Genomic DNA, 17,818 nt, shown 5'->3' with positions numbered 1-17,818 from the left:
TGCGACTGATGCAATACGTGTGTGTGTGTGTGTGTGTGTGTGTGTGTGTGTGTGTGTGTGTGTGTGTGTGTGTGTGTGTTATCAAATGGAAAAACACAACACAGTATGGAGGGATCCTTTTCTGAGAACTCTTTAAAGGCATCTCTATAAAAAAAAAAAAAAAAAAAAAAAAAACGAGGAAAAAAGGTCGCCCGTCTACCTTCCTCGCACCGATATAACTTTCTGAATATTATATAAAAAAAAATCAGTAAAGTTCAGATAGCCTAATAAAACGCACTCGGGTCATTAAAATCTATTAGGGCCCACTCGATTCAGTTCTGAGTCTCATACTAATTTTCATTTTACTTTTAACTTGGCCTAAAACCGTCATTACCTTATCTTGAATGTTAATTTATAACAAGAGATTAACGCTAGACTATGATCCTTGTCGCGAGGGAATGCTTTGGAAAGGATGTTGTTTCGTAGCAGTGTCTTTGGTGTGCCACTGAGATATGAGAAATAGGCTACAAAGGGGCGAAATTCTGGGCCAAGTAAAGGTAAACGGAGTATAGTTAAGTCTGCAAAACGTCCCTTGAGGAGACATGGGGAGCTCGGGTGTGATCCTCAAACACATTAAATATGAGTGATTTCGTGTCTTACGGGTATAGATAAAAGGAACAGACATGCTCATTACTAACATGTTTTTCAGTGTAGGGATGAAAAATGGAAGCAGCCTCACCGTCACTTACCCCCATCCGGTACCATTCCCCCCACTTTCTTCCCGTGTAACTCATCAATCAGAAATGACCCACTTCTTGTGTGCCCACATTAAGAACGTGTCTGTTCCTTGTGTCCGCGCATGTGCCTCATTTTTGTTCTTTACAGGAAGGTCTAAAGGCAGTGGGTGACTCTGCACTCACTTTACCCCCATTCTTCCCTCACAAAATAGATATAACCTACGATAATTCCCTCTCGTAACTAAGATATATTTTCTGGGGGAGAAACAGGCGTCAGGGGGAGACTCTGCGCTCTCCTTTTCTTTTCTTTTCTCTTGTTGTTATCGTTGCTGATTAATCTCTGTCTGTTTGACCAAGTACACCCGTCGACCACATGTAACGAACTGCATCTGTGGGGCCGAGTGTATGTGCAATGAAAGAAACAACTATTTTCCCAGTTCTGTTTGAAGAAAAATGTCCAATGGCTATATACGATGAAAACCCTATCTCTGCTAGTGCGTGTTCCATATGGTTCGATTTTCCCGCTATGCACTCGTCGAACTTTGAGTCTCCTTATGTCTCTGTCTGTAATGCACATACACCGTGCAGAGATCCAGTGCCCCCTTGTGGTAGACAACACCATACCAGGGCCGGACGAGGGTTCTTCCCACAGCGAGGAGCAGGGAAAAAAAATATGAGAAAGTTTAGTTCCCGGGTGGACACAGCAATTGCTCTATGCTGGGTGAACAGAGCTACGACATGCAGGGTCCTCGTCAGCCCCGCGACCTGTGTGTAAATTCGTTTCCTCCGTGTCGTGTTTTTGGAGATCTGCTTTGTAGCAAAAGGTTGACAGCCATTTTAATAGCTCTCGTGTAGTCGATAGGTGCTTATCTAGGTCTCCTTCGAATGTCAGATCTCGATGAATGCGCGAAACGTAATTCGCAGCTAGTGACTGCTTCCGGGTTAATCAGCTAAGGAGAAAGAGAAAATTATACAGGGTGACCCATATATAACACTATCTTCCACTCCGGTGGGTAATTTTTTGTGTGTTCTGGCAAAGGTCCAGTCAGTATTACCAATGACTACCCAGCATTATTTACTTAATTCTTTTACCTACTGCCATATCCGGGCCCACACCAGCAAAGCGAGCCTTCCTCAAGGCACGTAAGCTGTCAGCAGATGGGTGTCTGATGGACCACTAATCACAGACCACCTTGTATGATGGATATTTACTAATTGCCCGGACCAGTGTGTGCCAGCAGTGACCATGAGGTGTGAAAGGAGACCTGAGAGGTCGGCAAACAGGTGTCACAGGTAACAAGAGGAAGTATTCATGATCACCCTTGAGGTTTAGCTGTATGTCGGATCGCTTGTGTATTCATGTCTTGAAAAACACAACAAACACTTTACAACCAAAGTGAATATTAAACTGGGAAGAAAAAAAATACGGCATTACGACCGCAGATCCTTGTTTATCATTTAAATGAATTAGGATCCTTTATAAATACCAGCAGGGACTAGTTACAGGAGCAGGTGAATACTGAGATATACTCTAAGAAAATGTTGACCTTCCACACTCATACACAACATGGTCGTGTTCGTTGATGACCCCTTCACTCAGATGACGTACTTTCTATTTCATTCTTGCTGCTGTCGGGCGAGAGAGCTTTCAAAGATTTTCTCAAAAGTACATGAGTTAATGAAGGCTATGGTTATCCCTTCCAGTTAAAAAAAAAAAAAAATCTCCCCAAGATAGAATAAGCTGCCTGAAGATTGTAGGAATAGAATAGACATTTTCTCGTTGAAGAGTATAAGAATGTCTTTGGGGGACCTCTTCTTCTTCTTTTTTTTTTTTTTTTGCATATGACATCTCTTTCTCTTCCAGCTTATTTCTGCATATAGAAGAATAATCTCTTCATTTACAATTAATTTCAATCTCATTATGCTCCACTAACTTCATGCAGCATCTTACGGATATTGTTGCTTTCGCGAGTCATATGTATGATACTTCCTTCGCTTTATCTTGGCCCAGATATTCTTCCTATTGGAGCCTATTTCTCGTAACTCACTGGCAAAATAAGACAATGCTAAGGTTATGCATTCTTTTCGTAGCACTTCTTCGTGACTAACACCATATTCAACTGTTAATCTCTTGCTACAGCTCAGCATTCAAGATGGAGAGATGGAAATTTTAATCCGAGTTAAAGTGAACCGAGTATAGTCACGAACTCATTAACATGTTGGCTATTCTATCAATGCGTCTTTGTACCAACCTGCCACAGAGTTTAACCTTTTTCAGCTTAAATGATTGCCAAATTTGGTCAGATAGATTTGGATGGTAAACATGGTGATCCTCTCCTGCGTCATAGCTAAGACTCAACCAATCTCATACAGCTACGAGTGCGGTTCTGTTACCTTAACTTCTCCCAGATTTTCATCATTTTACAGCTAATTTCACGTAGTTCAGTGGCAGGAAATGAAAGTAAAACAGCTCCATATCCTTTCCATAGCACCTCTTCGTTACTGGCCTCATATTCTAGTGATAATCTTATAACTCCCTCATCACGGTGAAGAGATGGCAGTTTTAGGCCAGGTTAGAGTAAAAGTAGTACCGTAATCAAGTTGTATGCGTGGCCTAGTTCCCTTAGATGAAAACAAATCGACAATAGTTTTCTTGCAATTTTCAGACGATTTCACTGTCTATGAAGGATCTTTCTTTTATTCCCTTGCAGGTTTATAAAAGGAATATAATTTACTATTAGATAACAGTAACAGGAGGTATTAATCTGGAAAATAAACTGTCAAGATGGTGGTAGGTGGTGGCGACCGTCATTCATTAACTTGATGTGGTGCTAGTTCCTTCTTCCTTGACCTTTATCATTCTATCTCTGCGTTTGCCCTCCTCTCTTCCTCTCTCTCCCTTTCCTTCTTTTCGCCTTTTATTACTTTCCATTCCAGGCGGCACTACACTGAGTGACAAAGGTAATGATTTCCTGTAACACAAGAAGCAATTTATAACGCTGAGTGGCAACCGTACAACCAGGTAGCGACGTGATATAGCTCCTGCTATGGGGCTCCTGTCAAGTGGGTGGAGTGATAAAAATGCTGCGTCCGTCATGGAACAAAACTTCCACACGTTTCCCCAAGCCTCAGTGTTGTGAGACGTTGGTGCCTGCAAGGAAATGTCGGTTCACTGCACGGGATGGCCAGATAGAGGCGTTTGTGTGTGTGTGTGTGTGTGTGTGTGTGTGTGTGTGTGTGTGTGTGTGTGTGTGTGTGTGTGTGTGTGTGTGTGTGTGTGTGTGTGTGTGTGTGTGTGTGTGTGTCCAACTGGCTGGGCATAGGCTTCACAGCCTGCTCCCAAGCCCAGCAGTCCTCCCACATATCATACACCTCCACATGTCACCACTTCGGCGCTAACCCGCACCGTCCATCTTGAATACATGCTAGGACTGTTTCATACAGGACTGGTAGCGCGGGTACTTTTACATGTCGGCTGGTCTTTTGGTAGATCAGTAAAGTCTGCTTTTATAAAATTCAAATCCTTAAACTGTTCCCTGCCCCAGCGAGGATTGGAACCTGGGTTCATTAGGACTGCAAGCCATCTCTCTACCGATTCAGCCACCACCTGCTTGCGGTTGATGGGTCTGCTCGGCCAGACAGAATGGGGCTGATCAACAACTGCCAAGAAAGAGACGGTAGGCAGTTTCCTTAACTCTCGAGTATATGATCCAAAACCATTTTATGTGAGGATCAAGAAAGGCCTCACCTACACAGAAATTATAAACAGCGTGCCGTCCTGATGGTGTGTCGCTAAGTGTCTGGTGTGTTGATGGGTAGTGTGGTTGCAGGTGGTGTGTGGTGTGTTGATGGGTAGTGTGGTGGCAGGTGGTGTGTGGCGTGGTGGCAGGTGATGTGTGGTGTGGTGGCAGGTGGTGTGTGGTGTGGTGGCAGGTGATGTGTGGTGTGGTGGCAGGTGATGTGTGGTGTGGTGGTAGGTGGTGTGTGGTGTGGTGGTAGGTGGTGTGTGGTGTGGTGTCAGATGCGTTGTATGGTAGCAGGTGGTGAGGTATGGTGTGGTGTGGCAGGTGGTGTGTGGTGTGGCGGCAGGTGGTGTGTGGTGTGGCGGCAGGTGGTGTGTGGTGTGGTGGCGGGAGGTGTGTGGTTTGGTGGCAGGTGGTGTGTGGTGTGATGGCAGATGGTGTGTGATGTGATAGCAGGTGGCGTGGCGCCAGGTGGCGTGTGGTTTGGTGACAGGTAGTGTGTGGTTTGGTAGTAGGTGGGGTGCGATGTGTTTGCAGGTGGTGTGGTGACAGGTGGTGTGTGGTGTGGTGGCAGATGGTGTGTGATGTGGTAGCAGGTGGTGTGGGGTCAGGTGGCGTGTGGTTTGGTGACAGGTAGAGTGTGGTTTGGTAGCAGGTGGTGTACTATGTATTAGCAGGTGGTGTGGTGGCAGGTGGTGTGGCGGCAGGTGGTGTGGCGGCAGGTGGTGTGGTCAACTGAGAGGCTGCTAAATCACCTATGCATCTGCTGTATTAGAATTTCATATCATACGTGTTGCGACATTTTTTCATATTCAGTATTCAGCAGCCAAATGATTCCTACCAGGGAAGGGTGACTTGGTACTGACTCACTGACTGACTGATTGCAGATAAAAGATCATGACAGCGTAACAACAGGGGTCACTGCCGACGTACTAGAGTAAATGGATAATGGGGAGAGAATTATGTATTAGAGTAAATGGATAATAGGGATAGAATTATACATATATTTAATTATGTACAAAAGAGTATGATAAATGAAATGTATAAGATGTCGCCGAACATTAAAATCCACGTAAAAAAAAAAAAAAAAAAAAAACTCAGACACACCATAAAACGATGCCTAAAACAATAAAATTGATTAATTAAACCTGGAATGTGGGAGAGAAGTCTAGTGTTAGGGTAAATATTTGGTTGCTGGGAGAACATCACTTACTATTAACCCTCTCCCTGCAGTGGGTTCTCCTTAACTTTATGAAATTATTATGGTGTTTACAAGGGCGCTGGAAAACCTTTGGCCTGGCGGAGAGAGTAAAAGGTGGAGAATTTTATTGTTATCTTTAATTCAGCTTACCAAAATTAAATGAAACTGTCTTGCTTTGCTAGGACTGAGTCAGTATGTGTGTGTGTGTGTGTGTGTGTGTGTGTGTGTGTGTGTGTGTGTGTGTGTGTGTGTGTGTGTGTGTGTGTGTGTGTGTGTGTGTGTGTGTGTGTGTGTGTGTGTGTGTGTGTGTGTGTTTGAAAGAGAGAGAGAGAGAGTGAGAGAGCAAATGGATGGATGAAGTAAAGACAAATGAAGACCGAGTGTGGTGTTTCGTTGGAGAAGTAATCGTGACTGAGGTAAAACTTACGTTGAGTCGCTAATGTGGAGGTCATCCCATACTGAAGTCTCTCTCTCTCTCTCTCTCTCTCTCTCTCTCTCTCTCTCTCTCTCTCTCTCTCTCTCTCTCTCTCGTCACTTACTGGAGGTCATCCCGTACTGAAAGAGAACTGAGAGTCAGACAGACAGACAGACACAGGTGAAGACAGACAAATAAACATACAGTTAGATGAGGTAAAGGCAAACACTCAATTTATAAAACTTAATGAAATAGGACGGGGTTCAGCTGATATAATCTTACTTTTAAAAAAGGGGGGGGGGAGTAGACAGAGAGAGAGAGAGAGAGAGAGAGAGAGAGAAGCATCAAAAACACTTCAGATTGCACCTCGCCTTCCATGCTCAAACACTGGCTTTGAATATACTGCCCTTTACTTCGCTTCCAGTGCATATACCACCCATCCTCGTGAATACACCATGAGGGAAGCACTTAATAATGTATGCAAATTTCATGGTATATTCAAGCTTATTATCTTCACTATATATTGAATCAGTTATATAATTCATGCCCTATCAGATGACTACCCGGCAACGATACATTAAATTATTCTTCTCGATTTTACGGCAAAAAACAAGAAAAAAGGAAAAATAAGCATATACCCCATTGCATTTGAAAATATGCCCCAGTCGTCCTTCTGATCTTTGTTTCCAGTCTATGTTTTTGTAATTTAATCTTTTTGTCTTTTGGCTTGTGATCTCCTCTTTTGCTCTCGCCTTTTGGTTTGTATCTTGTTATATTGGATTTTGTTCTGTCCTGGTTTGTGCTAAGGCATCTTGGTTTGTGCGCTGATCGGCCGGTTGATTATGTTATTTTTCTTTACTCTGGCTCTCTGGTTTGACTGTAGTCTTTTGGTCTTGTTCTCAGGTCCTTTCGTTTGTGGTCTTTTTTCTTGTTCCCTAGTCTTTTGGTTGCCTCTAGTTGGTGTTTTCTTCCATTGTGAGCAAGATTTTTGGTTGGTGTTGGTCACTTGCTCCGGTCATTTGTTTTTTCGGTTGAGCTCTGATCCTTTGTTACGAGTATATACTTTTTTTTTTTTTTTGGCTTGGTAGTTTTTTTCGTTGGTGCTCCTGTTTTTTGGTTGGGGCGCTGGATTTTTGATAGGGGATTTTTTTTTTTTTTTTGGTCGATGATCTGGCTTTTTAGTCGTTGTGCTTTTTTTATAAGTATTTTTTTTTTTTTTTGCTGCTTTGATTTTCTGTTGCTGTTTTTTTGATGCTCTGGTTTTGGATTAGTGTTTTTTTTTTTTATCTAGGTTGGTGTTCTTTTCTCACGGGACAGCCATGAGGCGATGTTGTGGGCTAAATCGTTTGTTTATAATTTCAACTTGACTAATGCAGGTACCAAACACCTAGTGAACGAAAGTACATGAATACGTGAAAAATGTGAAACAGCAAAGATGTGACAAAGCGAGTGTGATGCTTAGTGGAGTGGTTGGGAGGCCTAGATTGTCGTCCTTTTGCTGGGTTCCTCACGTTGTTCCAGTGGCAGAACAAGACAATGCTACTGTCTTACGTTCTTGTAATAGCACATCTTCATGACTAGCATCATATATTTTAGTGTTAATCCATTCCTGCAAATGAACATTCAAAATGGAAAGATGGCAATTTTAGGCGAGGTTTGAGGAAAAACAGTATAGAGGTGGTGGGAGGAAGACAGGTGCTATAAGGGTAGAGTAGACTTGTCTGTTTTACCAGCCTGTCTTGCTGTTGTACATGTTCACTTTTGTTCCCCGTTTTCTCATGCATCTTCGGGTTTCCTTATAGTGTTTGGTATCAGTACTTTAAGTTTTGTCCCATGTATGAGTCATTGTATCCCTTTGTTCTTGAGTACCCTTGCCTGTTTGACCTTCAGCGACAACGTCCTCCATTGCATTAGGACTTCTACTCAGTGGTAAATAAAGAATCCAAATAATATAAAAACGTCGACGTAATAGAAGCATCTTGGGAATACACTATGGTTTTTGGTAGCATATGAGTGACCGGGGTGATGTTATGGCCTGAGGGATCAAAAGGGAGACAGTATGCTTGACAATGGGATGGAAGTGTTAGACCCAGTTAGATTCCTAATATATACTAGAAAACAAATATTTTATTCTGAAATGACTGAAGGTGTAGGAATAAGAAAAGTGTGGAAACAAATAGATAAAAAAACAAACAACAGATTCAGAGTTCAATACCCACTACAGTAGTATATTCCATCAGTTACAAAACACTTTCGAATATTATTTTCTAAATTATGATCTTTTTAATGGAAGCTAGCTGTCAAATATACATTATATACTATAAAACGACTGTCTTACTGTATGAGTCCTGGCTCCATAATATCGACTGCTAAACATGGTACATTATATACCAAACGCTGACCCGCTGCCAGCAGTTGCAGAAGTAATCCCTCACGCCACACTGCACTGCACGCCTCCGCTACCAAAACAAACGCTTATTTGTGCAGCTGGACAAGACCACATTAACCCATTACTGCCTGGATTGCTACACATGGGATATTGCAAGTGTGGCGTTTGGTACATTGTCCTTCGCCTGTTGGTTCATATATCGAGCACGGATTTAGGGGAGGGCGCTGGGGGCGTTCGCCCCTCCCTATTTCGACAAATTAATGACAACTGGCTTTAACAGCATTGTTATTTACAAAAATAATTGCAGTAAATATCTTACTGCATTTGCATTTGCCAGTATTTTTGTATTCCTATGATTCACAAGAAAAATTAATATAAGCAACATTACACTGTTGCAACGCTCCACCTGACCAAGCACATACACCCCCCCCCCCACCTCCCTGCATATCTGATCACCCCCCCCCACCTCCCTGCACATCTGATCAAGAGCATAACTGCACTCATCCTCCTCCCCATCTTTTCTTTTTAAAAGTGGGCGTAAGGAGAACACCTTGAGGACATATAACCTGGGCACTTCAGATTCCTTGCGCAGTTGGCAATAAGATCTCTGGAAAAATCATTATAATTTTTACTTTTTCATTCTTTTCAAAAATCTACTTAAGACACATCATTCTACCTATCAAAAGGCACCAGTTCATTGTAAGACATATAACTATGTGAAATTTCATGACTCTATAGTGAATACTTTCTGAGTTCTGGCCTGGAACCGAAATCTCTACCCCTGACCAGCTGCCCTGCCGCCCAACTCTACGAACGGACACCTATTGATCTAAGTGATAACAGCACCCTCCTCTGACTTTGTCAGGTGGAGGGTAAGAATGAATTTTGGTATGTTAAGTACTTACCGTATCACCCCCCCCTCCCTTTTGAAAGTGCTGGATCCGGCCCTATATATGAGCCGTATCACAAGATTCATCAGAGGCTTCGTAGCTCTTTTTCCAAGGCGATTTATTTTGCACGTTAAATCTATATCTTGTATATTATTTACGCAGCTTTAATATCGACACAGTTTGCACTGATGACAGCACTGAGGGCTGTGAGGTGTAATGTGCAGAATAAATCGCTAGGGAAGGGATGTAATCAGAGATCCTGACAGGCGCAAAACTTAATAAAGACCTAACCCCTTGTATCCGATGACGTATATTTCTCATTTATATTTACTGTCTCCAAACCATTTTCATTAACTCTGGAGATAATCCTCTGTTGTCATGGGGTTTGAAAGTCTCCAATAATCCTTCCACATCCTGATTTCTCTCACTAGGTTGAATTAAATCATTTGAGGATAGGAAGTGTAGGACTGAAAGTGTTAAAAAGTTTAATTAGCTCGTCTCAAGATAGGAAGCGCGAGGCTGAAATGATTTTTAAAAGGCTGAATAAAATCATCTCGGGAGGAAATGTAAAACTTAAAGTCAAAAAACAGTAATTTCGTCTGAACATAGGATGGGTAGGATTGAAAAGGTAAACAACTGATTAAATCGTTTGAAGATAGGAAATGTAGAACAGAAAGTTAAAAAACTGAATAAAATCGCCTGAAGATAAGAAGGATAAGATTTAAATTATAATACTGGGCTGAAAGGGATAACAAGTTGACAGGGTCATGGCAGATCCAACCACCGCACAAGACACTGAAACAGGGGTCGAGACAAGCGCTGCCATAGACAAAGCTTCAGACACGGGAGTTGGAGCCAGGCAAGTCCTTGATCATTGTCTCGAGACATCGGAACGCTGCATCAAACGCTCTCCTTCGCCAATCGCCATTAGAGGGGATGTGTGACTAATGGTCTTGGAGAGAGCGGACGCACGTGCTGATCTCTCCTCTGGCTTGTAGGGCTGCCCCACCGGCATTAGTTTTTGCCCACCTCTAGGGTGCATTTAAGTTACGTTAGTTAATTATAATTTTCCTCCCTTCCCCATATAGAGATATAGTAGGTGTCTATATCTATTTACTGAGTTTTTTTTTTTTTTATGTGTCCGACTTTGCATAGGCTTCACAGCCCGTCATCAAGGCCCAGTAGTCTTCCTACGTCCATACACATCCACATTTGATTGCCTTTGCTTTTTTTGTTTTTTTATATGTTCGACTCTGGGCGTAGGCTTCACAGCCTGCTCTCAAGGCCCAGTAGTCCTCCTACCTACTACACACTTCCACGTGTCACCACTTCGGCGCTAACACCCACCGTCCATATTGAATACATGCTAGGGCTGTCTCATACAGGACTGGTGTATTGGTATTAGCGGGGGTATTTTTACGACATGTCGGCGGGTCTACTAGTAGATCAGTAAAGTCTGATTTTATGGAATTCAAATTCTTGAACTGTTCCCTGCCCCAACGTGGATTTGAACCTGAGTCCGGTAGGACTGCAGGCCACCTCTTTACCGATTGAACCACCGCCTCCCCCACTGCTTACTTGCCTGTGGAGTGATCCCACCACTGATGGCTCTGGGGGTGTGAATTTACATAGACGCGACTTCCTGAGAGTGGTTTGAGGGGGCAATCTCAAATTTAAGTCTTTTTTTCCTTGAGTATCTTGTCCCTTCCTTCATTTTCCTTCTTTTTCTCACTTCCCCCGTGAGGGTGAGAATGTTGCTATGACAGACGCCCAGACTGTGTCACAGACTGACTGACCCAGCGCTGACCAGCTCCAGACTTGTACTCCCCTCAACATTTCTGTTAATAATGCTTCGCTTGTAGTTCTTTATCCTGTTGGTGCCACCACTCTTGCTAGTCTTCATCCTTTCATTTCTAAGATGATTAATGGCTGTATTGTTCAAGTGGAGCAGGTGAAAAAAACAATTTTACTGGAGACATCTTTGTTGAGACTGTTACTTCCTCTCAGGTAAGGACTTGTTAAAACTGCACGTCTCATTACTATGATGTCAGACTGAAGATCCCGGTTTCCATGAATTCCTGCAAGCGTGTTATCACTTGCAAGGATCTCATGGCAATTTGTGAGGACGAGATCATGCATGAACTTTCTCGGCAAGATGTCATAAATGCTAGATTCACAACCCAGTGTTCAGAAAACACGAGGACAAAGACTGCAGTCCTTATCTTGACTTTTGGTAGGAATTTCTCTTCCTGATCATGTCGAAGATGGGCATGAAATTGTTAGTCCTCTTCCTTGTTTGAAATGTCACTGTACCTGTATCGACATAGCAACAAGTCATGTCAGGTTTCCCAGTGAATGTGTGGCAAATGTGCAGCTCCGGGTCATGATGCTGAACACTGCACATCTGAAACTGCATGTTTCCTTCTGCAATGGTGCTCACTCCATTTCCTCGAGGAACAGTCCTAAGTGGAAGGAGGAGAAAGAGGTCTGCACGGTGAAGGCAACTGAGGGCATCTCCTACAACAATGCTATAGTCGCCGCGCACGAATCTGATTGTGTCATCATCGTACCCTGGCAACCTACTAGTCAATAGTGTGTCCGATTTCGTATCATATCATACACTACTCATATTATTATACACGATTATGATACACGAATATTATTATATACGAACAGATTATATACGAATCACACGCATGCCATGTACCCTTAATCGGATGCTTTGTTGACGGGTAGGTTGCTAGGGCACAAAAATGACACCTTCTGGCTCGCGTGCCACGACTATAGGAAGAAGGTGAAGGTGTTGCATGCAACTCCTAGCCGGATATGTCCTATGCTTCAGTGGTCATGTCCCGTCCTGTGATGTGTTCTGTCAACAGACTGCCCCTGCCCGTTTCTCACGCCACTCGCCCTGCCTCTTTGTCTCAGCTTCCTGTATGACCCAGCTCTCTTACTGACATACTTGTAGCTATTTCCTACTATCTGGCTGCTGTTGCTTCTTCTCAGACAGTGCGGCCTGAACTGGAGTCTGACAAATCTAGTAAGATTAATCTGACCATCCTTAGTAAGTCGCCAAGGTCTCATGTTCTTCCTGCTCTTGCTCCAGTTAGGGAAAGAAATGTTAGCTTTTCGTTGCATGTGTCTGGCAGCCTTGTTATTGATGGCAATATGGAGGTTACCGTCAGCAAGCACTGGGATAGGTCCCTAGGTAGTCAATCGCCTGTTGGCGGGTGACGCAAACTAATCACACTGGCCCCCCCTTGTAAATATTAAACCGTCGAGTTCACTGTGTTACAATGGCGCTGTAGGAGTCTTGGGAATAATTACACAATATAGTAATTTTGCTATCTATACACAGGCCAGACATTGTTTGTTTACAGGAGACGTGTGTGGAGGATCGCCCTGATCCTCCACAGTTCAAGCACTACCACTCCTATACCAGGTTACCATATACAGTACTTACACAAATCACCCCCACAAACAGAAGTGGTTCCAAATTCTACTATGGACGCTGTCACATGCAGAGTAAAATTCAACAACACGTATCTGACTATTTGCTCACTCTACCGTCCACCACACGGCCCCACCGATAGTGATGCTTTGAATCCACTTTTTGACCACCTTCCTGGAAATAAGTTAGTGTTGGGCGACTCTAACACCCATCACTATCAGTAGGGTAGCTTGAGGAACTATAATCGTTGGGAGCAAGTACCCGACCTAATACTACAGTCCAATCTCTGTCTTCTAAACAGTGGTAAAGTGACTCGTGCAGATGATCGTACTCGTAACTTTCCAGCCATCGACTTATCTCTGGCTTACCCAGGTACACATCAAGATCTCTTTTGGGATCTCTATGACAGTTCCTTGGGAAGTGATCATCTACCCATTTGTCTTTCTTATACATGAGGCATTCGTTCGGATCCTCCACCTCCAAAATATAACTTTAAGAAGGCAGATTGGGGATCGTTCTCAAGGATCATCAGTTTAGACATATCCAGGGAGTCCATATAGGTAAAAATCCAAACTTTAACCAGTTCCATTTTACATGCGGCTGAAGCTGCCATTCTCAAGACTTCTACAATTCATGCAAACCACAGCTCACTGGTGGACACTGGACTGCTGACAAGCATTAATGAAACTGAACAGGAGATAGACTTTTGATAGTCAGCCTATTGAGGAAAACTTTACTGCATGCAAACAAGCAAGGGCTGAGGCAAGGTTAATAAGTAGATGGGCTAAACGTGATTCCTGTTGGTCTTTTGTGTCCACGGTGAATTGTTTTACTCCATGTAGTAGTCTAGTCCACTATCAAAATACTGAATAAATGCCCCAACATCCCTGTGACCACTCTGCAGACTGACAATAACATGTATGACGATCCCGTGGATGTAGCTAACGTCCTCGCCAGTTTTGCTCATGAAAGTAGCTCAGCCAAGTACGACCAGCGTTTTCAAGACTATAAACGTACGGCTGAGCTACAAATATTAGACTTTGCCACAGCAGACGTAGACTCCCCGTAAAACCAAGAGTTTACAATAGATGAACTGCTCCTTGCCCTTAAATCCTGTAAAGACGTCCTGGACCAGACACTATCGCGTATGGTATGATCCAGCATCTTAATTAGGACAACCCAATTAAGCTGTTAGCACTGTACAATGAGCTCTGAGCGTTCTGAACCTTCCCAAACTCGTGGCACTTTGCACGCGCCATACCAATATCCAAGTAGGCTAGTCGACTTATGAATTCCACATCATTTCGTAGTACTGTGTTGACTTCACTTCTATGTGAGGTCTTGGAACGAATGGTTTATAATAGGCTTTTCATTTTCGAGTCGAATTTTTTTTTTAATGATCGACAGTGTGGCTTCCATAAATATAGATTATGTAAGGAATTTGGAGCACTGCATTTCGGAGGCATTTGCCAATAAAGAAATCATGATAGGGATGATCTTGGACACCCATAAAACCTGACATGAGGTGGCGACACGATATAATAATGAAACTCTAGGCTTGTGGTTGAAGAGGTAATTTGCCTTTTTTTGTGGGACAGATCTTTGTCAAATTGCCCTATAACGTAAAGTCGGATTTATTTATCCGGGGTGCTCCAGGGAAGTGTGCTTAACCCCACTTTGTTTAGTACGGTGATCAATGATATTTTGTCATCAGTTTCCATCCCAAGAAATCTTTAATACTCACCTTATGCTGACAAGCGTGCAATATGGCACTCTTCCCGTAATGCACAATTTTCGGCAGGGCGGATTTAAGCAGCCTTTGATTCCTTCCACCAGTGGGCCTTGCAGTGGGGATTTAAATTTTCGATCCTTAAGTGTGCCACTGTAGTTTTTAACACTCGTAACATCCCTGATTTGCGTTTGATTTTGGATAATCAGGGAGTACCTTTTCACAATTCTGTAAAGTTTGGGGGCCTCCATTTTGATCGCCGATTGAACTTTGAATTCCGTATTAATTATCTGCTTGCTCACTGAGAAAAACCGTTCAGTGTCCTTAAGTACGTAGCAGGGACTACTTGGGGAAGCAACATAGAATCTTTATTAATGGCGCATAAGTCTCTTATTAGGTGTAAGCTTGACTATGGCTCACACATGTAAGGGTTGGCATTCGATGCCTCATTGAGGAGGTTGGATGTTTTACAGAATAAATGTTTGTAAATGTGTCTTGGAGTCCTCAGGTGTACACATGTGGCACGCATGGAAGTGGAAGTGAATGTGTCTCCCCTCCTAATTCGTCTGGACTACCAACTTTAATATATCGTTGTAGGACAATCAGAAAATCTGATACCTGTAATGTGGCCTGTGCCCCCCTATGTCAACATCATCATATGCGGAGGGGTAGGGGTTCGTCGGCCACTTGCCATTCGCCTCCACTTGCTGACTCAGGGGGTTGGTAAGGACCTCTATGACTGAGAAGTTGGTGCCTAAAAATATAGTGCCTTGGGATCCATCCAACTTTGCTGTTGATGTTTCATGGTTCCAAGCACCGAAGACCAAGGCGCCGGAGGTGGAAGTCACCACTTGTATCGTAACATCATTGCACGTCATTTGGGGTCCCACCAATTGTACATCGATGGCTCAAAGTCTAATGAATGTGTGGCTGCTGCTAGTGTGTGGTCGAATGAATGTGCAGTCAAATTTCGGTTGCCGACTTATACATATGTGTTTACTTCTGAACTTTTTGTTATTGACAGAGCCATAGATTATGCCCTAAATTCCCATCATGGCTCATTTGTCATGTTTTCAGATTCTAAATCAGCTCTTCATGCAATCGCTTCTTGCACTACTGATTCCAAAGAGATCCAGGGCCGCATCATTAATAAACTGAATTCGTGCAACAAGTCTTTCACTATGATCTGGGTGCATCGTCACTGTCGTAGATACGACAGTGAATAAACTGACTTATTGCATAATCGGCTGTGGAGCTTAGGGAGTCCTGGGACGTTCCTCGTGATTTACTGTCTAGCCTCTCCCTTGGAAAGAAAGAAATAAATCTTCTGCGGCAAAGTCAGTGGACCAGACTGAATTTTGGAAGTCGTTCCTTGGCGGCTGATAGTGCAAATTGGTCCTAGTTGTGTAGAAGAAAGAATACTGACGCGGTTGCGGGCAAACTGCACACGTACCACCCACATGTTGTCTTATATTGAATGGCGATTTCCATCGTACTGTGACATCTGTGGTGCGGTGTTATCTATCGGTCATATCATCCTGCGCTGTAGGCGATTTATTCGTGAACATGCTTCACTTATTAATTGTTGTGGCGCACCAGACGTCCCCTTCACCCTTTTCACCATCCTGGGTGATAGGGATATTGTTATGGCTAATAAATTATGGCTTTCTTGAGGGAGACAGGGTTGATCAGAGTGATGACTTAACCCTGTGGTTATGGTGTTTATTGAATTTAATATGTATATATCATTTATTGGGGGTTGACAGATGACGTATTTGAAATAGTTCCTGCTGCTCACTGACCTATTTTTTATACTGATGTCTCCTGTGCTAAACCATGTGCCTCGCCTGACATTCAACGGTTGATGAGTGCTTAGTGTGCAATATAGAAAGGTATTGGGCATTTTCAGTCGATGATGTTCAGTTGAGCAAAGTATTTCACCTCTTGTAAGTATGTAAATGCTTTACATCTGCTTGTATAAGTTTTCTTAATTAGAGTCGACACTTGACGTATGTGGAATAGTTCCTGACTCTCCTGGTTGTTTTTCACATATGGATGCTCCCCACATTAATACATATACCCCAACTGACAGTCAGCAGGTGGTGAGTGCAGGTGTATAATGCAGAAAGGCATTACACACTTCTCTTGGCCGAGGTATTTGATTCCTTAGTAAAAGCAAATTATATATTTAGTTTAACTATTTGTTTACAGATATTAGTGTAGGTCAGCGATTTTTTTCTTAGGTTTAGCAGTTAGGACGATAGCTTAGGATTATATATATTTTAATATGTTCACAAAAAGTTGAATATATGAATATAAAAAAACAAAATATATATAAATGTAGAAACAGTGTGTGTGTGTGTGTGTGTATATATATATATATATATATATATATATATATATATATATATATATATATATATATATATATATATATATATATGTATATATATATATATATAGTATAAAAAAAAACAAGGGGAGCTGTCCTCTCTTCCGTGTAGTCTTCAATCATCACCTCAGCCGTGTGTGTCTCAGTGCCAGTCTGTGTTGAATGCTCTTCAGTAGCACTGCAGTCTTTCGGCTGAGCACGTCCTACTTGTTTGTTCACTTTATGCTGAAGTTTGTCCTCGTGCTTTTCCCTTGACCATTCCCCCTGTCTTGGTGGTATTCTTGAAAAATCTCCTTTCTTTTCAGTAGCTCGTGTCCTGTCCTTCCTCGTTCATGTCTACCTTTCTTATATATAATTCATGTTTTTAATCCGTTCCACTGAGTGCAGTTTATTTTTACATTTTTTTTTTAGTATTATTTGTTTTTTGTTTTTTTGTTTTTTTCTTTTATAATTGGTTCACCAAAGTTTTACTTACCGGGTAGTGTAATTATTTTAATACTGCTTCAATCCCACAAGGTCCTTGCTGTTTGGCGCTAGATGTTTATAATATCATATCTTCACTAGCATTGCACTGATGTGACTGTGTACTCTTATAAAGCTTTTATTTTGAATGTTAATAAAACAAAAACAAAAAATAGTTACGTGTGTCATCTGTGTGCCCATTTTTAGTAGTCAGTAATTCATTAGGAAGATAAAGCCCATTCCTAATGACCATTACAGCTGATATTAACTGATATTAAACTTTTTTCAATTTGTTATCTCCTTTAGTACAGCGTTTATTAACTTTTACTCAGTTATTCATCTGAAGCATAGGCCCACGTATGGAAAAATAAAATGCATAACATCCATTTCCAGATGTCTCCCCAGAGCTGGATAAAATCAACGGGAAAGC

This window comes from Coenobita brevimanus, chromosome 107 (genome assembly GCF_032717465.1).
Source record: "Coenobita brevimanus isolate Jiangsu-jjx chromosome 107, ASM3271746v2, whole genome shotgun sequence".
Taxonomy (NCBI): Eukaryota; Metazoa; Arthropoda; class Malacostraca; order Decapoda; family Coenobitidae; genus Coenobita; species Coenobita brevimanus.
This window is presented reverse-complemented; position numbering follows the sequence as displayed.